The 13331-nt window shown below is 36.4% G+C and overlaps 1 protein-coding gene across 4 annotated transcripts in view; it reads left to right on the top strand.

The window, feature by feature from the left end:
• The first annotated feature begins 120 nt into the window (after positions 1-120).
• MYPT-75D (Myosin phosphatase targeting subunit 75D) overlaps positions 121-13331 on the top strand; it is a 40267-nt gene continuing 27056 nt past the window's right edge. For 2 of the 4 annotated variants that reach the window (XM_070279785.1, XM_017233598.3), the window contains exons 1-2: positions 122-436; positions 1221-1376. The gene's annotated coding sequence lies outside the window, so the exon portion shown is untranslated. Of the gene's footprint in view, positions 437-1220; positions 1377-13331 lie in introns of all 4 variants that reach the window. The other 2 variants (XM_070279787.1, XM_070279786.1) reach the window with 2 other exon arrangements.

Raw genomic sequence — 13331 nt, forward strand, 5'->3', positions numbered from 1 at the left:
AATAAATCAAGTTTCCGTTAGTAGAAAGTAACAGAGTTCGCGGTAAGAAAGCCTCTTAGCTTACCTGGTCACACTATTTGTTGTTTTTGTTTCTTCGTTGGTGTTTTTGTTTATTTTCGTTTTATCAGCTAAGGTATGAATATCGGTGGTCTCCGCGTTGTGCCGGAATGTATGTTTCTTTAAAATCATAATTTATTTTCGCGCTTGTTCAGCTAAATTTTTTTACCTTTATTTAAATTAAAGACAAAAGTCAAATTTTTTAAAATAATCCGCCGAGTATCGTTTGTCTAGTTTGTGTATTTTGGAAAACGTGTCGTCTAATGAGACTTGTTCGTAAAAGTAATTAATTTTTAAAATATTCGTACGATCGGTGGAGATTTCTGCACTAATTTTCACCTGAACGTTGCAGTGGGTGTGCGTGTGTGTGTGTGTGCGTGTGAGTTCTGTTATAAATAGCAAAGAAGAGAGGAAAAAGCAAGATCGCTTTTTGGGCCGTAAAAAAATGCCGAAAGAAAGTGCGAAGCGAGATAAATGAAAATATTTGTTTGTGGGCCAACAACATAAATTAGAACAACTCGTAAATTAAACGGCAACAAAATCCCAATCAGCAATAAATATTCAAAAAAAACTAAAAAAAAAAAACCGAAACCGGAAATGTGCAAATTGATGAAAAAATGAAGAAAAAAATGTTTAGTTTGTTTTAAGAAAATTCAAAAAAAAAAAAAAAGGTTCCTGTTACAAGAAACCTGTTTCACCCTTGTCCTCCTCCGCAAGCCACCTACTCGCATGGGATACACTCAAAATAAATATTACTTACCTGGCCTGTAAAAGTTGATTTAATGTTGAGCCTGTACCTGCGATAAATGCCTGTTTTGAAGGATTCCTTTGGTATCCAAAATATTAAATCTTTTCAAAATCGAATCTAATTTAAATATTTTTAGAGAAATAAAAGAATCTGCAGACTCCAGTTGGAGAATGATTAATGAAATAATTTTTCGCTGTGCTCTGCATCCGTTTTGAGCGAAAGTTTCCAACACCCGGGTGTCCACTGTGCGAAATGTGGGCTAACAACTTGGCCAGCTGTTTGCGTTGAGGAGGCGGGCTGGCGGGTGGCGGCGGTCTGACTATTGCGAAGGAGAAAAATCTAGCCAATTAATTGTGCTGTGAAAGTGTGTGCCAAGTCAATGTCTATAATAAATACAATTTTTTACAATTTGCAGTTGTGCTTTTTGCGCGATTTGATTCAATTTGTTGAAAGCAACTGGGCGAAAAATAAAAAAAAATCCAAAAACTAACAAAAACGGAAAGTCTTTCCTTGCAATTGGACTTGAATGGTGGAGACGACGGCCTTTTATTTATTTTTTGCTCACTTAGAGGTAAGCTTGTTTAACGAGGGGACATTTTTTGCTCATATATATTAAGCTGATAGGCATTGGGGAGAAAATGATTTCGGAGATGTATGCAAAATCACGTTTTTCCAATATTAGCTATTCTGGTTTTAAACTATAAGTTTCTCTTTTTGGTTAACTTTACTAAAGTAACACTTTGTTATGAATTATAGAACATTTTTCTACAATACTTGGACCGGAATAGGGCAATTAAGAGTGTAAACAACAGTTAAATGTTGTTAACTCCAAGTCACTGCTTTCGTCACATGTTCTACGCCAGCAGTCTGTTTTAATTTTTTTTTTTTTTCATTTTCGTCATCAAGTTCTTTGGCTTATCTCTCAACCCTTGTTAGTTTTTTGTTATGCGGCCGGTTTTGCGGCTTTTGTATAACTTCCGCTATTGTTATAAAATTTTTTTATTTGTTCGCTGGAATACAAAAAAAAAAAAAAAAAAAGTGTAATTAAACTGAGACAGCAGACGGGGCACAAATAACCCTGCTGCAACAACTGCAACAGCCTCTCATGGGAGCTGCCACCTCAGAAACCGGTTATAAATCATTAAACTAAAAATTCTAAAGTATGGTATGGTGGTGAGGTGTGTGTGTGTGTGAGTGTGTGCCTCGGCATCTGTCTCGTTCACGCTCCCTCGCCGGTTGCATGCCTCAGTGGCCAGTAGTGGCACATGCAAGTGCAACTTGTTGCAGCAACTGTTGCTGCCGTTGCCGCCTCAACCGTTGCTGCACTTTCATTAAATATATACGATAGGCCAATATCAAAACTATGAATAAAAGGAAAGTGCATGGAACAAGTTTCCGGAATAAAAAAACCTGGAAATCTGGTATAATTTTAGATTTTTATTTTAAATTTTTATAAAAAGATTGAGTATTTTATGAATTTTCTGCTTTAAAAGAAGCAAGGAATTTCAGAAATAATATATGTATCTTAATAATACACTCTAACAGTACAATAAATAATGATATTTTTCTGATAAAGTTTTTGAATCTTACTCACTATAGTGTATTTAATATTCCACAAAAGCCTTCAATTTTTTCTCGTTTTTCCTGTTTTGATTACAAAAAAAAATCGAATTCAATTTGTCTAATATTCAAAATAGAAAGAGAAAAAAAACTCGTTTATTGGCATCCTTGTGACACACTGACATCTTTTGCTAATCTCGGGTTCTCCTTCCATCCCATCCCACCCCTCACTCCAACTCGCACTTTGCTTAATTAATTCTGCTTTCGGTTTTGTGTGCCGCCACCTATAACTCCCTATCCCCCCCCATCGCCCTTTGTTTGCCCAGTCATTTGCATTGATTTGCAAATTTTTTTATTGGCCATTTGGATCCGAGCCTGACGTAATTTGTTAAACTTTGTTATTTACCTGACTGACATCGATATGGGTTACTTACTAATCAGCGCTCGCATTTGTTGACTTTAATTTATTGCTATACCCCCTATTGGAGCGATTTAGACATCAAGGACTATTTCTCACACTTCACACAATTGTTCACAAGTGAAGGGGTTCAGGATAGAGAAATTTATTTAAATTTAATATTATATCAAGCATTTTATAAAAATTAAATAGACTTTCTCTGATTCTTGGTTATAGAAAACCAATCCATAAGTGAGAACAAAGTAATTATCGCTTATTAGAATCAGAAATAATTAGAAAATAGCTACATAATTATTTATAATTCAAAAAGTGAGTGTAAGTATATAATTCCATACTAGAAAGAGTATTAAACAGATACCACTTTAAAATCCTGACTTTAAATGCTATCTGGTATGACTTTGCGTGTTTCGGAGCCTTAAAATGTTGAGTTTGAAATTCGATACCTTGAATTGAAACCGAATGTTGAGGAAGTGGCCCTTCCTTTTTGTTTGTCCACAGCTGTTTTTAATTAGTAACCCAGACAGCTGCTGCTGGTACTCTTGAGACTGAAATCCACACTTGCCTTGAATATTTTTTTGGTGAGTTTACTTATTTAACCGTTATGTACCTTACTCCCTTTACAGTGTTAATTGCGCACTTTGCATTCTATTGCAAGTTCATCATGTTTAACGGTATAATTTCCAAGTACAAGGGATAAATATGAAACAGACTCAAAAGTCAGTTAACTAATTCAATTAGTGCCACGTGAATTACCCCATAAAAAAAATAAAACTGGAAAAAAAAGAAGAAAATAACGAAGAGCAAACTGGACGGAGGAAAGGCGAAAACTTTTGTTATCCGCATTCTGATGATTACTTTTGAAGCTGAAAAAGGCAAGGAAACTTGTCTGGAAATATTCTGAGAACTCTTCTACAAAAAAAAGTTTGATTAGATAAGATGTCTAGTTGGAAACACGTGTTCTTTTTAAAATTCAGAACTATTCAAGTATACTAAACATGTATATTTTCTAGGAACTAAAATAAAGCCTTTAAAACTTTAAGTTTAAACTTTAAAGATAATAAAAATGTTTTAGTATTGGCACTGGTATGGCGGGGACTACCGTTAATTCTTCTGGACCAGGATATGGACCAGGCTCGATAGCATTGCCTTGAAGCTTTTATCGATATATTACATTGATTGCGGGTCTTGTACTGGGCTTAAGGTGATTATCGTTATCGCCTTGAAGCTTTTATCGATACATTGCGGGTCTTGCACTGGTCTTGCGGAGACAACCGTTAATCCTCCTTCTTGGAAACCGACCAACTTCGATAACATCGCCTTGAAGTTTTAATCGATACATCGTCCTTAAAACTTGCAACAGTATTATAAGTGTCTGATCACTAAAAGTATATAAATTTCTTATCTTTACATTTAACAAATTTAATAATCCTTTTTCTATAAACCTTCAATCAAAATCCAATAATAATCCTTTCAAAAAGTTAAACTAAACAAGCTTTAGTTTCAGTTTGAAAACTTTGTTTATGTTTGAGTCAAAATTGAGCCTTTTGGTAATAACTGGGCCATAGGGCCCTCAAATTATTCTTATCAAATTCAAGAATCTTTGTTGACCTTGTTTCAACTTTTTGGCCCATCTGCGGATTTTAACCAGCTCGTATTTCCATGCGAATTAGCCAGCCCGCCTCCCAGATACATAGACTTGTTCTGGCCTGGTTTTTCCACCCAGTCCGGCTTATTATTATCACATGAGAGAGGCAGTAAGCACAAAAGCCAGTTTCCAAAAACAAAAACAAACACAACTAACTTTTGTACCAGTTTCATTCGGCATTGTTTGCTGTATTCTTTTATTATCCCCCGAGTTTCTGGCCCTCACCGAAAATTGCCAAACAAGACTAAAAAAAAACAAAAAAAAAACCAAACATAGACTATAAACTTTTGGTAGTGGGTGTCACTGTTGTTTTGGTTTTGTTAGTGCAAAAATCCCACGCCCACTGCCACTGGCACGCCCTCCACGCCGCCCTTAAAAATACCAAACAATTGTGCTTTTGTTTACTAATTTGCGGCTGTCTTTGTTTTTGTTAGTGATGCCACAAGTTTTTTGAGTTTTTGGCTTTGAGTTTATCGCTCGTTTTGTTTACTTTCTTTGACTTGGTTTAGTTTTTTGGCTATCTGCTTCTGCTGCTGCTGCTTCTTGTTTGCCAAGTTGAAAGTTCATTTGCCGTTTTAATTGCCAGCTAATAGTCCGAAAGTTACTCGTATTTTCATTTTATTACCCTTTTTTGCTTTGTTTTTGTTCATTGGGTGAATGGCAAAAGTTATGCGGGCTAGCCGAGGGAGATAAATGGAGAGAGAAAGGAAGAAAGTGATTCGGAAGTGAACTTTCTGACCTTTTGGGGTTAGAAAATTTGGATAATTTTGACATTTGTTGCTCACTTGACACGTTAAGTGCAAGTCTATTAAGTTAAAAAATCAAGAGACTTTGAAATTATAATTTTATTGGCAATAAAATGATTTTAATGATTTAAGAGGCCAGCTCTTGCTATATGTCATTACTATCCTTCCTATTGGAGTTGGACAGGCCCCGATCACCTTAAAGCTTGTATCGATATGTTGTTTTTGCAAAGGTGCCTATCGATTTAAGTATTTAAAGGATCATTATACCAAGACCTTGCTGGAACTCTTCTCTACCCTTTCTATTGGCGGTGGACAAGCCCCGATCACCTTAAAGCTTTTAATCGATACATCGTTCATGCTTTTCGATGCTTATCGATTTAAGTATTTAAAGGATCATCTAAATCAAGTATTATAATACCACTTAAAGATACTTTCACCTATTACTAGCTAGCCCTTGTTTAGTCATCTTCTTAAGCTTAATAATCTGACCTTTAGCTTTCGTCTTCATCCCCCTGAAGATAGAATTTCACCTTTCATCTGTTTACAGCTCAACCTTAATTTTCTTGGCCACTTTTGTTGGCAGGCCCGGCAGGACACGTTCGGCCCGAGTGGGTAGTCTTCCTCCGAGTGGAGGAAAAAAAAAAGAAAAATTTTCATCATTTTTATAGTTTATATTAATAAGTCTATTTGAAACATGTATTTTTGTTGAGATCTTTCTACATATACGTAAACAAAATCGTGTCATTTTTGTAGCTTTGGCGGAGATCGTACTATCGACTTCGTTGTCCACCGATCGATCATCGAGGAATTTCAGAACTTCAGGATAATTCGCCTTGATTATCTTGAGAGGCCGTATTCTTATCGCTCATCTGCAAAATATTAATGAGAAGGTTTCAAAATAGGTTTGAAGGTTTTTTTACAATATGTGACGAAATTTTCGATCGTAGTTTTTACCTTGTCGGGTTGAAGACTGCGATAAAAGAAACATTTTCGTTGTTCTTTTCCATCGCTTCAGTCTGCAACTCCTTGAATTGTGCAACGCATTTTGGTGAATCTCGGATAAAGTTTATCTAATCCTTGATTGACCCTATGAATTTTCTGGCTGGTTGTACCTTTTCAATTGAATCTTGTACAACAAGATTCAGGTTATGGGCATTGCAGTGCACAAACAAAGCTCGAGGTTCCTTCTCACGTATGCTCGAGGTTCCTTCTCGCGCCTGCAATCCAGAAATTTTTCCAGAAACATTGGATGCCCCGTCGTAGCACTGGCCTCTTAGTTTTGAAAGAAGCCACGAGTTCACGAAAATGTTGTCAACAAGAAAATTCTTATTTGCAACTAAATCATCGGAAACGGAGGCATCTTTATCTATTCGTGAGGCATCTGTGGTTTCACCTAGTAGAATCGAAAAATGCTCCGCTCTTCTTATATCGTCCATGATTTTTGACAAAATTGAAGTCGCCATCAGATCGAGTATTTCATTTTGACTTTCATGATCAAGCCATCTGTATCCATCTCTCTGCAACCAGGAATTCAGTTCAGGAACGTCTTCCGAGTGAGCCTTCAAGAACGCCATGAAATTGGAATTTTCGTCATTCTTGTCTCCTCTTAAAGGCAAACCCTGTTTTTTTTTAGAGTGCTGAAAATTTGTAGTAACGCCGTTCTATTCTTCATTATCTTCTTCATTGCCAGTGCTTCGGTGCAATTGATGTGTAGAACACTTGACGAATGTTTCTTCATCCGATATGACCCATGCTTCCAGTTTGAAAATCCATCATAGACTCAGGCTTGTTTTGATTTCACAGCCTGCGAGTCGAAATTAGCGATCAATTGCCGTTCACAAGCTTCAGTAGCAAATTGGTAGAGAGTTTTTGTTGAGTTCAAGCCACGGATAGGTTTTTTTCCACTGTGTAAAAGTTGAAATAATCATTTAAAAATATATCTTTATTATTTAAGTTATATATTCATTATACATTTTATGATACATTTCACGTTGTATCATAAAGTAAGTTTATTTTAAGGCACTTTTGTTTACGTATAGAGCTCCATTTTGGAACTTTGATGAAATATAAATACATGTAATGAACAACGTTGAGCTGGTGGTGATGCAAACTGTTTGTCCCGCATGCGTTGAATTCCGGCTATGTCTCGTCGGCAAATGTCGTGGTGTTCTTTAGAGGACACAGATTACGGGTGCTCACTTGTATCTTTAATAATTAAAATTTATCGCGTGCGAATTGGTAACGATTCAAAATCGGCCGGAAAAGAGATAACATGAAAATCGGACAGACGGATGAGAAAAAGGAAATAGAACTTCTCGCTAGACATACCACGCCCCTAGATGTAAACGGGGGTGTTATTAGCCCTCCCTACCATGGCCAATGCTCTTCCGATAAAATCACGCATTAGGCCCCTTTTAATATGTTGAACCTACGACGGCTCTTGGGTCAGCATGGAGTTAAACAGGGTTATTTACTCAGACATTATAATATGGGTTTATTTATATAATAAAAGTAAAGATAGGGTATACATTTGAACTGCTCATAAAATATTCTAAAATAAAAGTGTATCTTAATAAAACTTGGGAGATAATTTATACAAAAAAAATTAGATATAAGTGTTTAATAGGTAGTTTTGTTTTTCTTTTCATTTTTAAAATTACTTCAATTCAATATTTTACTTTGTTATTGTTTTTACTTCACTTTAATTCAATATGTATATTTTTTTTATTTAATAATTCTACATTTTTTTGTGGGAGGCTAATTGCATTCAATTATTCATGTGTAGCATAAATTTCAGTAGCAAAAATAATTAAAATAAAAATGTCAAAGATTTAAATTAAATGGTTTAACATGGCTCACCCTAATTATTCCAATGATGAAAGCGCTTCCATTCGTTGGCGGTGATGCTGTAAGTGCTGGTAATCAAATGTAAAAAGAACTGACACAAAAGCAACCAAAATTTTGCACACACAAAAACTTTAACTTCTTTTTTTTTTTTTAAATCCTCCTTTACATGATTCTTAGATTCCCCTACTGATAACTTATTTTACAATTTCTTATGCAAATTTTTTTTGTTTCTTTCTTTACATCTTCTTTACCGTTAAATTTTTTCTTATTAAAACTTTAATTATTTACTCACTTATACGTACTTCATTATTTTAGAGATTTATTTTTAAAAGAATATTCGTTATTAAAAGATTATAATTTTTCTGTTTTTCTTGAATTCTCAAGGTTTTTAAGACTACATTATTATTTGCTGTTAACTGTAAAGGGAGGGTTTTTTCAATATTTCTTCATTATTTCATTATTTCTTTGGTTGCGACACTTTAAAATAAATAAAATAAAAAACTTCGATTTCCCGACAACGATTTGGGTTTTCTTGGGAAACTTAAAACGCTTAGATCGCCATGTGGTTTTGGGGGGAGTTTTCCCCTCTTCCCCGAACCGGGACTTGTGCCTGACGAACCGTACGGAGACCGCGCCAAAGATAAACTGAGCTTGGAGCGGGGATCAATTTTGCTCTGCTCGTTTTTGTCTCCACGGCAGAGATTAATTGAAGATTATTTGAAGGCGCCGTTCCCAACCTGAGAAAGGAACAAAAAAAAATTTTTGTGTTGCATATTCACTTGCTTTGCTCTGCACCTCATCCGAACTTACCCTTAGGGGTCTGGGGAAAAACTATGTAATTGGGACAGAATTTGGCCAAAACGATTCCACTGTCCACTGTTTCACATTAATAAGCCTCGTCACAAAATGGGACACGGATCGGGACTCTTTTCCTTTTATGGCAGCTTAGGACCTTTCTATTGATGCAACCTTTCGGGTCAAGGTATGGTTTCGAAAAGAAAGCATGGAGCGTCTAGCAATGGCCTCCTGCCGGGGCTAGAGCTGGGATTCGTAGAAGACTCTACGTTAACGAAAATGCAGATTCCCGATAAATTAGGATATAATGTTGCCACTTGCAGCAGCTCCTCCCGCTAGGTGGCGCTAGTACCCCATGACCCTGTGGTTCTACGCTCTCCCTTACATACATCACACAGAAACTAGCAAAACATTTGGATTTTTGTCGTATTCTTACATTGTTTGGAAGAATCGTTGTTGTTGTTGTTGTTGTCGTCGTCTCGATATCGACTATCAATATCTGACGCTCGAGAAGACTCGGTTTTCGAGGATTTTTTCTCGATCGGTTGTTGGTCGCCATCCGCAATCCTCCTTCTTCCTTTTCAGCCGCACGACGAATCTATCCAACTGTCGCCTCTCAAGTCTCTTTGCAAAGTACGCACGTTCTTTTTCTTTCAATCTCTAAAAAGCACATCCGAGCGAGAATGAAACGAATATAAGCATATGGTGATATACAGCCGTCGTTGGCATGAATGTGTGTTATATGTGCACGTACACCATGCGCATGCTCCGAGCGCGTATGTTTCCCGCGTGAAATTCAAAATGTGTAAATCGACCAAGTTGATATATGGTAGTTGATTATTTCGAGTGGGTAATTTTACCACTCGGGATTTCTCGAGTGGGTCTAGCCACCCACTCAACCCACTACTGCTGCCGGGCCTGTTTGTTGGCCAAGACTGCCAATTAGCCTGCTGGCAGTTGGCCTGGCTACTTTTCCTGGGTACTTCTGTAGCAATTTCCTTGTTTGGAGCAAACTTTTCCATTTTATTTCATAATTTTTCTTTCGACCAAGTTAGCCAGAGCGCGGCAAGAGCGCTAAATTGTTGACTCCCCTTTTGTCCTCATTTCTCCCTGTAATCTCCATTAATCAAACTTCTGGTCTTTGTTCAATCTATTCGGGCCCCCATTTTTCTAGCTTCTCTTTCTTGTTTTCTTGGCGGCTTATTATTATTTTTTTTTATTTTTTATTGTTATGGGTATAAAGTTTTTTTTTTTATATTTTTCAAAAGGGGAATATTGCCCTTGGGGCCTCAAACAGTTGATGACCCCGCACGCAATTTCTCCATTTTTTTTTCTAACAATAATTCTTGGTTATTTTAGCTTCTGATGTTTATTTCACGCTTTTTTCAGTTAACAGCATTTTTTCTTGTTGGCTGATTTGGGCGATAGGGGAAACAAAAACTGTCAACGCACACTCCTCGGCTGATAATAAAAAATTGAATAGAATTTTTAGTGTTGTTGTGATTATTTAACTGTATTTTTATTGCTGTTGTGGCATGCTAAAACAAAGGCTTGTCAGCCAGCCCAGGTCATATGTTCCAGATATGATTAGAGCCAACTACAAAAAAAGAGGCAAACAAAAGGCAAAAAAGCGAGGAATTCTTTCAAACTGGCATTCACAGGCACATACATAAATATTAATTTAGTCATGGGGCTTTTATTGGCTGATTGAGATGTCGGTATGGCAGGTTATCAAGCGTTCTGTTTTTTTTCTAACCAATTAATAAACGTGAAAGACTACTACGTCCTATAGGGAAAAACAAATGACATAATGGGCATACTATTTTAATATTTAAGAACACTTCTAAGAGTGCTCAACAATATTTATCCATTCCAAAAATATCCCAAGCAATTCGATGTCAACCAAAACGAAAATAATATTATAAAAAATTTATTATCCATGAGACTGAAAATGCAATATCTAGAGGCGCACACGATCGCATTTGGGGTGTACACTAATGCTATATATAGCCGACTGTCATAACATTACCTCTGATGATAGCCCATGAACGCCCCTCTACACTCCCCCACCCCTCCTGGTTTTGTCTTTAAAAGCGGTTCTGTTCCAGTGACAAGCCAACGAAAACAATAACATTACCAAACCAACAGCAACAACAATTCAAATTCAACTCGTTTTTGATTAGATCATTCGAGGCGAAATGTCAGTCAATAAAGGGTGGCGCTATAAGGGGTGTTGGCATAAGGCGGGCGCCCCTCTCAGTTTAACCTGCTGGTGTGTGATAATTAACTGAAATAGACCCGTGACTGCCAGTCAGCCACAGTCGGCCACAAGACATTCTACATAGATAGATCTATAGTATAAGTAAGCTACAGTGGGTAGCTTACTTGAGGATAAGGTGAGGACTTATAGGTTTCTAATAAGAGGTTTAATAATAATATTTTTTCTTAGGAACTCTTTTGTGGAAGGAATAGATTCTAACACTTAATATAGTATATATTTTTAGAAATAAAAAAATCAACTATATAGCACTGTATTCTATATGGTATACCCATGTCTATAGTAGGTGTCGCTGAGCACTTGAGTTGCAATCACATTTCATGGCGAGACTGCAAAAGTGGGCTAGTTAAAAATGTCAGGCAGAAGTACCGCGTTGAAAAGCCATAAAAGCCAAAAGCAAGAAAGGAAAGACTTCGGTGGGAGGATGGATAGTGGGGCTGCCAAAGAAAAAGGAAGTCGGGGCCAAAAAAGAAGACTTTTCGAAACTTTTGGCTAGAGAGTAACCCATTCAGTTTTTTTTGTGTTAAAGTTTCACCCTTCAGGTGGCCCCCCTCCTGTCGGCCAGGTGCTTAAGACCATTCACCGATTTTTTTTCCTTCGTTTTTAATAACTCACGACTTTGGCCATGGCTTTGACAAGCTGTTAATAGCATTAAACAGGAAAAAAATAAGTTCTTTGCCAGTTGGAGAAAAAAACATAAAATTGTTGGTCATTTAACAAAAGCAATTTCGCTCGAACTCAACTTGCTTTGAGAATTATATTCAAACTTTTTCTCGGCCCGTAATTGGTTTCAATTTGAAATTGAAACGCATTTCAAAGAGATTTCTTTAAATGTTTCCCGAAATACGTTTTTGCTTTCATTCCCAATTCGAATTTAGCGCAGAAATTTCTGTGGTTTTTCATGTGCGTTGGAGCGTGCGAGGAAACGAGAGCAAGTCCAGTCCTAGGCGGCATTTTTGCTGGCATAATTCTGGCCAGGCCAAGCAGTTTATGAGATACCACTAATTGGCCATAAAATTGTATAAATTTCATGTGGCGGTTTTTCCCACTTTCGTGGCCAATTAGTCACCCAAAATGTGGTTTGGTCAATAATTTTTATACCTAGCAATCGATTAAAGTGCGTGGGGGATAATACCTTGCAGTACCATTATATTATTAATAATAAACGAGGTATTCTAGCCGTCTATCAGTTGTTCTATTTTTTTTTTATATTTTTTTCTTGTCTCTGAACTCTTGTGATAAGCCACGTTGATATAAAGTGCTGACCATGCTGATAGTAGACACAATTCTCCTCGACTGTAATTGCTCGCAATAAATCATAAATGTTTGCGAAAAGTACACAAGAGAAAAAGTAATTATTTAAGCAGACAATACATCAATTGAATTTTATTAAATTGCTATGAGCCATCGTTAACCAAATACAAATAAATATGTCAGTTTCGAAATTAAATTACCGTAAACAAGTGAAAAAAAGAGCAAGAAATGCAATTGAATTATCTTCACTTTCATTTCGGGCTATTTTTCGGACTTTTCTCCCCGAGCAGACCAATAAAATATTTATGCACAATTAACAATTTGCTGAGCGACACTTGACAAGACAATAAAAGCCAGAAAAAAAATACACAAAAAATCTGTTTAAATATTAATGCCATTAAAAATGTAATTTCAATAAAGGCGGCGAGAAAAATTCAATTAAAACTAAATTTGTGTTGAGCCACAGAAAACAAATAAAAAAGGGGAGAAAAACAGGGCAAATAAAGTACAGCTACTGGGATAAGTTTTAACCATTTTAGCCGAGTTTATTTATTTTGTTTGCCATTTTAATGAACCCGATGGCCGCTAAATAAACCCAAACGATGGCCACTGAATATTATATTAACTAGAGGTTAAAGAGGTAACTACATCCTATTTTTAGTTCTACATTTTTTTAAAATATTTTTAATTAATATTTATAACCTATTTATTTCAAGTGTAGCACCCCTATTGCTTGAAATGTACAATTAAAAATGCCAAACCGAATTTTGGTTAACAGGGGCAACTGTTAGACCGACTGAGCCAACTAAGCCAACATTTAACCCAGTTAACTACCCTACCTTGACGCATCTGCTACTTGAAAAGCAAAAACAAAAACAGAAAAAATTGCAAAAACAAAAAAAAGAGCAGAAACTAAAACCATTTCCCTTCCCTTCCCATCAGAAACGCGTGCCGGTAAAACAATTTTCAAACTATCTCCGATC

The sequence above is a fragment of the Drosophila bipectinata genome, chromosome 3L (genome assembly GCF_030179905.1).
Source record: "Drosophila bipectinata strain 14024-0381.07 chromosome 3L, DbipHiC1v2, whole genome shotgun sequence".
Lineage (NCBI taxonomy): Eukaryota > Metazoa > Arthropoda > Insecta > Diptera > Drosophilidae > Drosophila > Drosophila bipectinata.